Here is a 12,594-nt window from a genome sequence, read left to right as displayed (position 1 = left end):
GTGGCGCCCCCACCTGCACCCCCCACCACTTGCCACACCAGGCAGTGTTTGCTGCTGCTGCCCAGCACACGAGCTTTGGGTGGGCATCAGCAGCAAATGCTGCCCAGCGTGGCAAGCAGGGGGGCCGCAGCTGCTGCCACTGTGTGCGGCCCTGACTGGTGAGCCTGGAGCAGGTGCGGGGTCCTGGCTGGCAGTGGGGTGGGTTATAAGGTGGTGCTCAGCACGGTAAAAGTGGCCCTTTGCCTGCCCCGTGCCTGGTGCCTGGCGCCCCATGCTGCAGCCACTTGCAGCCCGCATGGGGCTGCCTCTGCCTGCTCAGGACAGCCCAACATGGGCTGCGAGTGGCTACAGCAGGGAGCATGAACCACAGGACAGGCAACGGGTCACCTTTCCCCGTGCTCAGCACCAGCTCCTTTCCCGCCAGTGAGAAGGGGGTCGGGGCTGTGCGCTGCCCCCTGCATGTACCACAGGCCTGGGGGGGGACTGGGAGTGATTGGGTGTGGGAGCAGGATCCGTACCTGTGTTCCATGGCCAGCACCAGCAGGGCCCAGAGTAGGGTGGCAGGAGTACAGGGTCCCGGCCGGCAGGGGCTCTATGAAGCTGGGCAAGCTCCCCCCTCTCCCTGCTGGTTCAGCCCAGCCCGGCTCTACAGACCCCTGCCAGCCTGCACCCTGCTCTGGGCCCCACCAGTGCTGGCCCTGGGACATTGGTTCCAAGATGGTGACCAGGGGGCAGGGCACCTGTCAAGGGGCAGGGCTACCCATGTGTCCCTCGACAGCTTGCCACAACTTGGTAAGCAGCCCTCCACCCGAAATAATTGCCCGCCCTGGTCTGAAGATACACACCATGAGGGCTTCATGTGCTATCTTTATCTGGACTTTTAACCCCTCCAGGCTTTACTGCCTTCCAGACTTTTCAGTGTGCCTTTGTTAGAGTCGCACATTCAAGTTAAATATCTCGGATGAGGGGAAATTGCACCTGGGAATGCAATGGGGACTTGACAAGCTAGAAGGTTTCAAAAGGATGACTGGGGAATATGCCCTGTTTGGAACAAATGCCCTTTGACCCTGGAGTAGAGGCTGCATCTCACTCCATTCAACATTGACCTCAATGGATACATTATAAAAAGTGGTTGTCTGGTTCTAAGCAGTCTTTGTTGAGCAGATGTTACAACAAACAGGAGATGTAGGAGTTAAAATGGAGAAATAATGGACAGGTACTCATGGCTACAAAAATGGCAGAAGACTTTTAATGGAGGAATTAAAATAGTAGGCTGTGTACCTTAAATGCAGCTGTCTGACAAGCACAATCCCTGCTTCTTTTCTTTCTGCTGCCTTCTTCCTCCCTACTGCATCAAGCACCAGTTTTACCCTTCAAGGCCTTCAGCACTGATGCTGCCTTTGTCCTGCCAGTATACTCAGCCTTCACTGCCTGCCAGCTTGTTCTTTTTCAACCTCTTCAAGCCATGAATTGTAAATTGTAATGTGCCACATATTCAAATGAATTATCATGTGATAAAAATGGCAAACCAGCCACAAACCATGTTCTACACTTACCTTTAAGGTGGAAGATTGTTTTGGCTGGTGTGTATTGCTCCTTAATTTGAACATGTTGCACGTTAGTTTAAAGTGTAGCTGAGGAGCCCAGTTGATATGGACAGAGACCTGAGGGAGAAATGAATGGAAAATATGAATGAACTAGACAACTGCCTGTCAAGAATGATGGGAGGGGAGCAGGCGGGAATGGAGCCCGTGCCCCCCCCACCCAATCTGGGTCCATTCCCCCTCTTTCCTCCTGCTGCTTGGGGTTCAGGCCCGCTCCCCCCTTCCCTGCCGTGGCAGCGGGGGAAGGGGAGGAGCAGGCCCAAAGGTGGGGAGAAGCTAGCCTGCCATGGCAACTGCGGGATAGAGCAGCAGGCCCAGGCCAGCGCGGCGGCAGCAGGGGGATGGGAGGAGCGGGCTCGGGGTTGATGCAGGAGGTGTGTGGGAGGAGTGGGTCTGGGCCCAAGAGGGGAAGGAGGCCTGCTCCTCCACTCCCCCTGCTGCTGCTGTGTTGGGCTAGGCCTGCTGCTTCCCCCATGCACCACTGTGGCAGGCCAGCTTCTCCATACCCACTGCATTGCACCCGAGCCCGCTCCTCCCCTCCCCCCACTGCTGCCGCATTGGCCCGGGCCCACTTCTAGCCCCGGCCCCACTGCAGTGGGCCCGCTTCTCCCTGCATTGCCCCATGCTGGGCCCGGGCCTGCTCCCGCTCCTTCCCCCACTGCCACTTGGAGCCTGGGGCCACTCCCCCATTCCCCCCTACAGCAGCAGGGAGAGGGCAGGCGTGCATGCAGGCCAGCTCCTCCCTTCCCTGCCCTCATGGCTGGCCCAGGCCTGCTTCCCCCCCATGCCAGACCTTGGACCGCTCTCCCACTGCCACTTGGGGTCCAGGCCCACTCTACCCCAGAGCACTGCCGGCTCCAAGGAGCGGAGGAGGGGGGTGAAGCTAGTGCTGCTGCCTTCGTCCCCCCCTGTGCGTTTTGTCCCCAGTCCCTCCCTACTGGTCCTGTTCTGGGGGGGGCAAGCGGGGATGGAGCGCATCTGGCTCCACCCCCGCTTCTCATCCAGCACCATTCCCCCTGCTCCCTCTCCCCCCCTCTACACCGCATCCAGGCCCATTTCCTCCCCCTCAGCTCCCCACCGCCTCACATTTTAACAATGTTTTACAAATGATGAAACTTCAGTGGGAAAATTGAAAACAAAAAATTCAAGTTAAAAGAAAAATGCACCAGGGAACCTGAATGCAGCAGAAAATGAGCCAAGAGAGGAAAAGAAAAGAAGGGCAGAAGCAGAAAGATAAAGCCCAATCCTGCTGAAGTCAGTGAGCATCTTTCCACGGTTTTCAGTGGGATCAGCACGGGCCCATCATGCTTCAAATAACCATAATGCAAGACGTTAGCTAGAACAGCTTCTTTAACATCCACATAAAAATTACACAATATCTTTTCAAAGAAGTTTGCAGATGCAGCATATCCATAAACCCTCCTCTTCTCAATGGCACAACCAATCCTGTCAACACTCGCTGCCGGGGGTAATGCTTGCTACCACAAAAAATTCCATTGCCTTATCAGTACTGCAGGCCCCCACTCCTACTAAAATCGATGGGAACTGAGGGCACTCAGCATTTTCCAGGGCTGAGCCAAAACCCTCATCCTGAGTTTCTGCAGAAAAAGTCTTATGCATTTTCCATAGAGCCCACAAGAAGCAGCAGTTTCCAGTGGGAGGGGCAAAGTTGTTTTATAATTAATGAATTCTGAAGGTGTTATCACCCCCTTCTCTCCCCTGCCCTATAGCATTTTTTCCCCTCAGAGAATGACCACAGTTTTTCTGAGGGCAAACAAAACACAGGACAGGTTTGGCAGGACCTTTCAAAAGAGAAATATTCTCTCTCCGTCTGAGTGATTATGAATAATGGTCCGTCCCTGCAGCGCATTTAGTTCAGACTTCAAAGTCTTGGGGGCTGAGGTGGTGTCAAAGCAGATCTGAAACAGTGTTTCAGACACGAGAAAGGGTTCATAGGAAACAAAATGTTTGTGCCAATCTGATTGCTGTAATCCTGATATCCACTTGGGTTAAACTGATTTCTATACATTATTAATTTGGGGTTTTGTTTTTTTCTCTCCTTACCCTTTTCCTGGAATTAAAGAAAGGATAAGCAGCCCTGCTATTAGTATGGGCAAGGGGTACGATGTGAATGCTATCCTCAGTGCTGCGGTGCGCAGTCACTGTAATAATGGCATGTAACTCCCTCTTGTGTTCCCCTCCTGAGGGCCCCATCTGCTCGTGGACCACAATCCTGACTGGCAGTGCCCTCTGCTACCCCAGGCGTGGGCCTCACGTGCAGCCTTGTCCAGTGCACTTCAGTGCTGACCCTGCCACTCCATTTCCAAGGCTTGAGCAGAGAGACTGCCTACCTTGCTGTGTTTGGGTGATGACTATAAAGCAGACCAGACAGAAACCACCCAACCAGGTTGGATTTGATTGAAATCAAATCCATTTCAATCACGATTTTAATCACTGGTCAGGGAGCCTCAATTTAATCATTGTTTTCTACAAAAAGTGCATTCTTGTTGTTTGATATAACCTTAAGCCATATTATTCAGAACTCAGAGATAGATATGTTTCATTTTTAGAAGGCACACACTATACATTTTAAAGCAATGATTTAATGTTGATATTTTTTCAGATTAATTTTGCAGCTACATCAGAAAACTGAATTATGATTTGGTTATCTTATTTACCAAAGATAATTGAAGCAGACACTTGTGAAGTCATTGGGAGGTGAAGTATCTCTAATTCACTAGATTAATCATGGATATTTGGGGGATATTTTTGCCACACTGTATTAGGAGGACAACAACAACTGCCACCAAAAACAACAGGCATTTAAATTGTTTTATTTAACTAAAACAACATGGTTATATATTTTGGATATTTTTCTTCAACAACATGTGTAATTATTTTAACAAAACATGCATATGTATTTTTTATTTTTAACTATTTTATTTATAAATGTGAAATGTGTTTTTAACAAAAATAAAATAGTTTATTTCAGCCAGTTCAACCTGAGAAATTTAAAATATTGGGTTATTCAGCAAACTCAGTCTTTACCTTCCTCCTCTTTTTTATTCATAGACTGGAAAAGAAAGACAAACTTTCCTGCTTTTTCAGTTCCCAACAGTTTCTCAATTTAGAATGAATTAGTCCAAAGGAAGAAAATATTCCTTTTACACCTGCAGAAGAAACTACTGCTGTTAAAAGATGGATTATCACTTCAATAGTCTTTGATGGATCCAGGTGTTTAAATGACTTCCACCAGTTCACTGGTGTGACTTTCTTTAAAACCTCATCAGAAAACATACTTTTTGAATGGCTCACCCTTAGCTCTGAAATTTATTATAGCTGGTGTTATGGGGGGATGCCCATGCTGGATGCCCATGTCATAGCCAACTCCTCTTCTTCAGCAGTTAAGGATTGACCCTGGTACCAAGTATGGAAAATATTAGCAAGAAAATGATCTGGATATAGTGCTTGATCCATTCATTTTCTTAATGCTTGTAATTCCAATTTGTCATTGTGTATTTTTCTTTTTGAAGTCTCACTCAGTTCCTTCCAAGTTTCAACAGCATCAGCAATAAAACAGCAATTTCTTTGCACTTTGTTCAAGGCTACAGAAATAGGCTTCAGGATAGTCAGCCTATGTTCTACATTTCTCTTTAGCCCAATGTTGAGAACTTTGGCTTTGACAGTTTCTCTATTTTGTCACAATTTTGTTCACAAATTGTCATCAGATTAGGCCAGTTCTCAATACATCACTCAAAACAGTCCACTACTGAGATCCATTGCACATCTTACGGGAGAGTTAATTTGGTTCCTCCTGCTTTCTTCAGGGCAGCTGCTGCGAAGCGGTTGTTATGGAAATATTTTGTAATTTCAACAACATTAGCCTTTATTTCTGAAGCACTGAAGAGGTACATCAAATGAGTGCTGCAGCCATATGTTATTAGCTTGTGGCTTTCTTTGCTTCTAGGTTTCTTCTTGTCTTTGATACATTTGCAGCATTGTCCGTGACAAAGCTGCATACTAGACATTTGAATTTTCTTTCACAATTTGTTATAGTTTTACTGCTACAAGTTGTAAGTATTCTGCTGTGTGTGCATTTCCAGATGTATCAATTGTTTCTGTAAAGTAAACAGTCCCTTCTTCTATTGTCACACAAGCACATATTACTGGACCATTGTAGACATTGCTCCAGCCATCAAAAATCAGGTTAACTATTTTCCCCTCCTGACCTTTTACATGCTGCTCAATTTCTGTCTCATATGCTTTATCCAGAAATTTGCCTGCTAAATCTGCTCTGTTGGGTGGACTGTATCCTGGTCGTAATGACTGAACCCTGTCAATAAAGTGTGTGTTTTCAACCATATGGAAAGGAGAGTTTGTTGCATGAACAAACCGAGCAATTTTTTCATCAGTTGTCCTTGTTGTAATCTATTGGTTTTTACTACAAACTTATCTATGGTTGTTTCTGGATGATGGAGATTTTTTCTTCTTTTTTCTACATTTGATATACGTTTGATATACATTTGACTGGAACACTGGTATCATGAGCAGATAATGCTGAAACTGTAGACAGTGACAATGATGTTGAAGATGGATAGTCAGAATCCTGTAGTTGAGGATGGATCCTCCTGAACTAAGGAAGTCAATGCAGTCACTACAGTATTGTTCATTTAGTATTACTCATTACACTCAGTACTACTTTAGAAGAAGTAAAACTGTAAAAGGTAGATCTGCCTATTTCAGCCATTGTTTTATATCACAACTGCTTTAAAATGTGATAGTTCCATAAAGTAACAACTATATTTAGCTCAAACATTTTTATGAGATGTCAAGTAGTTCAGAAGTCCACCCAGAAGATATGGACAGGAAAGACAGGGAGTCCTTAAGAAAGAAATATAAAATAAGGATGTTTACTAACTTGGAGATCCTGCATGTTCAGACGTGTTCCATTTATCATCTTCAAAGAAGGAGGACTTCTCATGATGATGTTTCATCTGGGCAACAGGCCTTTCATTTCTTTGTTGCACTGTGTGACAGGGGGCCATCTTGGGGCCAGCCACTGCATCGGTCCGCCCACCTGTCTAGAGCAATCTGCCTGCCTAACTTACCTGCCATACCTTTGTTGTAATTAAAGAAAAGTCGTTTCCAGGTGGGAGGCTGCCCATTTAATACCCTGATGCCAAGGGCGCAATACATGGCTCCAACTTCCCCTTTACCATGTTGCATGCTTTCCAGATGTCATCACATACAGGTGACAATTTGTTCTCTTGGCCCCTTACCAGGCTGAACTCAGTCCCATGCTGAAACTCTTTCATGCTGCCCCTACCAGGGTCACACTCGCTCTGACCCTTTTCTTGGGCCACAGTCACACTGCGTTACTCTGTATGGCCCTTCAGGCCCCCTTGGCCCTACCCCGTGCAGCCCTTCAGGCTTCCTCTCTCTCATTCATGGTCCTGACCCCTTGCATACCCTCAGGCCGCCAAATTCAGGCCCTACTTAAAGCTGGGGCATCAGGCCTACTGCCTTACACCCTGGGCTGACTCCAGGCCCTGGCCTTCTCTGGCCTCAGGTATCCCAAATTTGGCTGATGGCCCACTCAGGCCTCAGGTGTCTGTTGTCATACCTGGACCCCAAACCTGTCCCCTTTAAAGGGTAAGCCACCAGCTTGTGGGGGCTGAGGCTTTCCAGCACCACATACTCACCGTTCACTGGGAAGGCACAGGTGTGGCATTTCCTGGAGACTGCCCCACCATAGGCAGCCCCACCACACCATCCAATGCCAGCAGGGTGCAGTTTCAGGTCATGCCCCAGGACCAGGAATCTCCAGGAATCATCAAAGGTGCCCTGTCACACACTGTTTGCATTTTGCACGCACGCCTGTCTTACCCACAGGTAGAGGAACTTTATTAAAATATTCCCAAATGGGGTCTTTTTTACAGCCTGGCAATCCTGCTTCCATGATACGTTTTCCATTCTTCCATACCATTCCCTCAATGATCTCAAATCTCAGATCTCAAATCAGTGGAAAGGCTATACTTATCTCTCAAGATTCCTGGAATCTTCTGCTCAAAATGTCTCCCTTTTGTTTCTACTGCCCCTCCCTCTTTGCATTTATCTCTAGACTCCTCTTTCTTGCCCAGATCTACTCCATCCCTAATAATCCTTTATTCATTTAACTTCTTGAAACTTTGCACTTTTAGAGAGAGGTAAGGGCTTGACTCTGTGTACACAAACTTACAGAGAGACAGGAGGCCTGATGGGTAGGTAATCAGGTCTGTTATCTCTTACCTCCATATACTGCTGTTAACAAGGGGTGTGTGTAGATGAAACAGGGTCCCTAAACTGAAGTGGTGGGTTTTAAAAAACACTGCTTCAATTTAGAGCTGATTAAACCCCCATAGTGAGTACACACTTTGCTGACCTACCTGACTCTTTGGTGGGGAGGGGAGGGCAAGCTGCCAGTGGGCAGAGTGGTCCCTGGGCTGCAGGAGGGGAGGCAGCTGGTGCTTCCCTCTGCAGCAGCTGCACCGCCCGCAGGTGGCACCCACCCGCAGGCACCCAGCTCAGGTGGTCCTGGGGGGCACCGCAGCCAGGGAGGGAAGCACCAGTCCCCAGCACAGCTCAGGCAGGCAGGCAGACTTTGCGGGGCGGGGGGTGGAGATCAGGGTCGCTGCTTTTCTTGAGTGGAACTGCTTTCCCGGGCTTCCTGCAGACCTGTATAGTTGCACAGAGCCCAGTGCTTGGCTCCGCAGCTATAAGGGCAGCAAACTAAAACTCCCCGAAGGAGTTTTAGTTTGCTGTGCCCCCAAGTCATTTAAGGTACAATACGCTGCCAAATTTCCTGCAGCGGCTTGAATTAATGTGCAATACGCTGCCAAAGCGTGCAAACACCAACACCATTAAAGTGGTGCAAAAGCATTTAGCCTGCTTTCAAGTGTCATGCACACACAACTCTCATTTCATCTATACACGGCCAAGGATGTTATCTCTGGAGACACAAATCCATAGTCTGAGAACTGAAACTAAGCATCACAGAGATGCTTAATGGCATCTTCTAGACTGATCACTGAGTCCCATTGGGTAGAGTGGTTTTCTTTAATCTTAATTAATCTATAGAGCAGCCTCTGGGAACCCTGTAAGATTGGGCCTCTAATACGGCCTAGTGTGACCTATTTATAACACTTTTCTAAAAATGTTACATGACTATATTGTCTCAAATAGTATATAAATAGAAGTTATAATTCCTATTCCATGAAGATATCTTCGAGCTTTAACATATTGCAAGTTAAAACTATCTTTATATAGGTTTATTTTTTTAAAAGCATCTTAATAAAAAAATTTAAATATGATTAAATTCTAAAAAATCTGATTCAAATTTAAAAAATCCAACTTTTTAAATTAAAAAAATCATTGATTTTTCTCCACCCTGTATCCAACTCATTTTTCTTTTTCCTGCACTGAGGAACAGTCTTAGCTGAACAGTAGGAACAGCTGACTCAGCTTCCCAGGAATGGAGCTGTTGTGATTGTACTTAGTAAGATAAAGGGACCCTACAATCTAGTCATGCACATAATTATCTTCTGCCTTATTGCGTTTTGTGTAGCGTAGATTCTGCCTTGCTGTGACTGAAAAATGTCAAACAGCTTAAGAAGAGGATGTTGATCCTTGACTGGCAAGGCTGACCACTGCTTGGGGCCCTGCCACATTGTTTCTAATAGGAGAAACACACTACATGAGTCAAGTGTATTCTTTGGTTCAGTCCTGTTTATTCCCAAAGATGGTACACAAAGTCTTGTTTCCCTGAACATAGTAGGAACAAGCTGCAACATATTTCTGTGCTAACGGTTTCTAAGCCTACACCTCTAGTCAGTTCTGAGGTCCATGTTGGTCTTTGTCTATAGCCATGCTCACAAGTGGTTTTCTTGCATTTTTTAAAAATGTTCTTTTCAGCTTTCAAACAGCTCTAGCATGTCAATATTCTAGCCTCTGTATTTGCAATCACTCCACATGGAAATGTGTTGGCTCTTAAGGGCTTGGCTGTTGATTTGACCTGCATGGGACTTAGTCACTTGAGCAGTGACTTTCAGTGTCTCCATTGATCTCATGCCATAAAGCAACTTAAGTGCTTGTTTCCTTCAGCCTGAAGGAAAGGTTAGCTAGCATACCCAGTAGCTTTAATGTGGGCTTTGACTACCTATAGACAAAGGCACATTTGATGAGGAGCTCAATCTTTGAGTACTATGTCCAGTTTTGGGCCCTACAAGAGAGCTGGACAAATTGGAAACAAAACAAATTGGAAGAAAAAATTATTAGAGGTCTGGAAAATGTGATGCATAAAGAAAGGTTGGAAGATTTGGGATCATTTAGCTGGAGCAGATAAGACTGAAGAGGGATTTGATAACAGCCTTCAAGTACATAAAGTGTTACTACAAAGAGAAAGGTGAGAATAATTATTTTCTGTGTCCCCAGGGAACAAGACAAGCAATAGTCTTAAATTGCAACAAGAGAAATTTAGGTTGGATGTTAGAGATAACTTTCTATCAGGGTGGTGAAGCATTGGAACAGGCTAGAGAAGGTCTGGAATCTCCACCACCAGAAGTTTTTAAGAGCAGGTTAGGCAAACACTTGGTTTAGATGGTTTACATAGGAATAACCCTACCTCGAGCTATAGGGTAGTCTAGAGGAGTTCTTGAGATTCCTACCACCCCATGATTCTATTAAATGCGTCCAGCAAAACAGCACCATTCATTTCAGCTCTTTCCATCATCTCAGAGTTGCTGGCTGAGATGGACTTTGCTCATTCTTCTCTGATGGGGTATTCATCTCTCTGTCACACCTCTCTGTCCTCAGCTGCATTCTCCATTTTCCTCCACAGCTGCATTCTACGTCAGTTCCATGGATACCTCCTCAGAAAATACTTATGGATAACTTTAGATTTTGTTCTTGGATCTATCAGTAACAATTAGCCCACTTCATTTATTCACAAGGGGCTTTTTGTGGTTTCTTCATTTTATAGAGTTCCTACTTGTAGCTGTGGAAACAAACTTGCTCTCCTCTTTTTTAATTTCCACATGACCAGTCACAGAAGGTCCTGTCCAGGCCCACATCCTGAATCCCAGAATCCTGCCAATTTTAAGTGTGGGCAATTCCATAATAATTTCATTAATAAATTTACCAAGCTCCATCCTAAGGCTAGGTATGTTGTTTGTCCTCACTGTTCTGATAACAGAGTTATTTCATTTTATCAGCAGCTATCAAATTTTGCTTGCATAGATGTGAACTTGGTCAGTTTGGAAGTCTAAATTTGTTCCTCCTCCTCCTTGTTAGTAACATAGTTTATGGGGGGATCCTGAACTTAGCCCAAAACATGAAGAAGGGCAGCTATAAAAAGGATGGAGAGGGATTTTTCTCTGTGGTGGTAGGGGACATGACTAGAAGTAATGGCCTCAAGGTTGGTGATTAGGAGGAACTTTCTGATTATGAGAGTGGTCAAGCATTGGAACAGGCTACCTAGAGAAGTTCTGGAATCTTAGTCCTTGGAAGTTTTGAAGAGCAGCTTGGATAGACCCTTGACTGGGATGGTTTAGTCAGGGACAGTCCTGCCTTGAGCAGGGGGCTCGACTAGATGACCTGCTTCCAGCCCAACTTTCCTCCCTCCCCTTTTCTGCTACATGTGTCACGTGTGTTTTTTTAAGCCTTCCTCAGAAGTATTGGATGGTGGGTACAGCCAAGGCTGGGGATTTTGACTGAGGTGTGGCAGTGATTTTGCTGGGACTTTGAGCCAGAGGTTCTTGCCAGAGGGTCTTGCCCCTCTGCTCAGGGTCAGACTGATTGCCATATTTGGGGTCAGAAAGGGATTTTACCTCATTGTCACATTGGTATGGACTCTGGGGGGTTTTGCTTTCCTCTGTAGTGAGGGATGTGGCCCTCTACCTTGGATCTCTTGAGTGTATATTAACAGCCTTTTACAGAAGCAGGACATTGGCTACCATGGTCCCTTTGCTTGACTTGTGGTAGGTTAGGGTGTTATGTCTTGTGTTGTGTCAGGGTTGACAGTAGTTTTACTAAGAGAATAGATTATGGATTTGCATAGGAAGGTTTGGATAGGGATGATCCTGCCTCAGACAGTGGTTTGAACTAGATGACCTATGGAGGTGCTTTCCAGCCCTACTTCTCTATGATTTGTATGATCCTATGAAGAGTGCTGAGTATTTTGTCATCTTATTGATTTTTCTATGAATCAATGGGCCATATCAGGGGTTGTCAACCAGGAGTAAGCATACCCCCAGGGGTACTTGGGAAAGTCCTAGGGAGTACGTGCGGGTGGGCAGGGATGGAGTGAGTGGAGCCAGTACAGGCTTCACCCTGCCAGACAGATGTGGGAGGTGGATGGTTGCACCCACCACCCTACACTGCTGCCACTGTTTGTGCGGCCATGTGCCACTCCCCCTCCTCCCCCACTCTGCGTCTGGCCACCAGGGGTACACTTATGAAAAAAGGTTGAAAACCCATGGGCTATACTGTTTCCAGTCCATTTGGCACTGTTTTACAAAAGTACTGAACTGAATGTCTGGAGTTGGATGGTCACCATCCCTTCCAGTGGGAGCATGTTGGGTTGGTGTGCATTTTATGGACCTTACAATCCATGAACCAGCTGATACCCTTTATATTAAATGTTTTCTCCCATTTAATCTGTGTGTAGGTCACCCAAGACCCCATATCTAGTGAAGAATTAATTCTCTAGAGCCTCTGATATAGGCACAACTTTTTGGTTCTTTATTGGGTAAGCTTCAGGCCAAATGGTAAAGCAATCCATGGCTACTAACAAATATTAGATGTGAAACCCTTTCTCAGTACAGGGCCAAACACATCAACAGCAATATGGCTCCTTTGGTGCTGTCATGAGATTTACTCCATTAGGGTTCCCCACTAGCTCAGTGCTTTTCAACCTTTATTCATCTGCAGAGCCCTAAAATATTTTGAATGGAAG

This window comes from Alligator sinensis, unplaced genomic scaffold (genome assembly GCF_000455745.1).
Source record: "Alligator sinensis unplaced genomic scaffold, ASM45574v1 scaffold91_2, whole genome shotgun sequence".
NCBI lineage: Eukaryota > Metazoa > Chordata > Crocodylia > Alligatoridae > Alligator > Alligator sinensis.
This window is presented reverse-complemented; position numbering follows the sequence as displayed.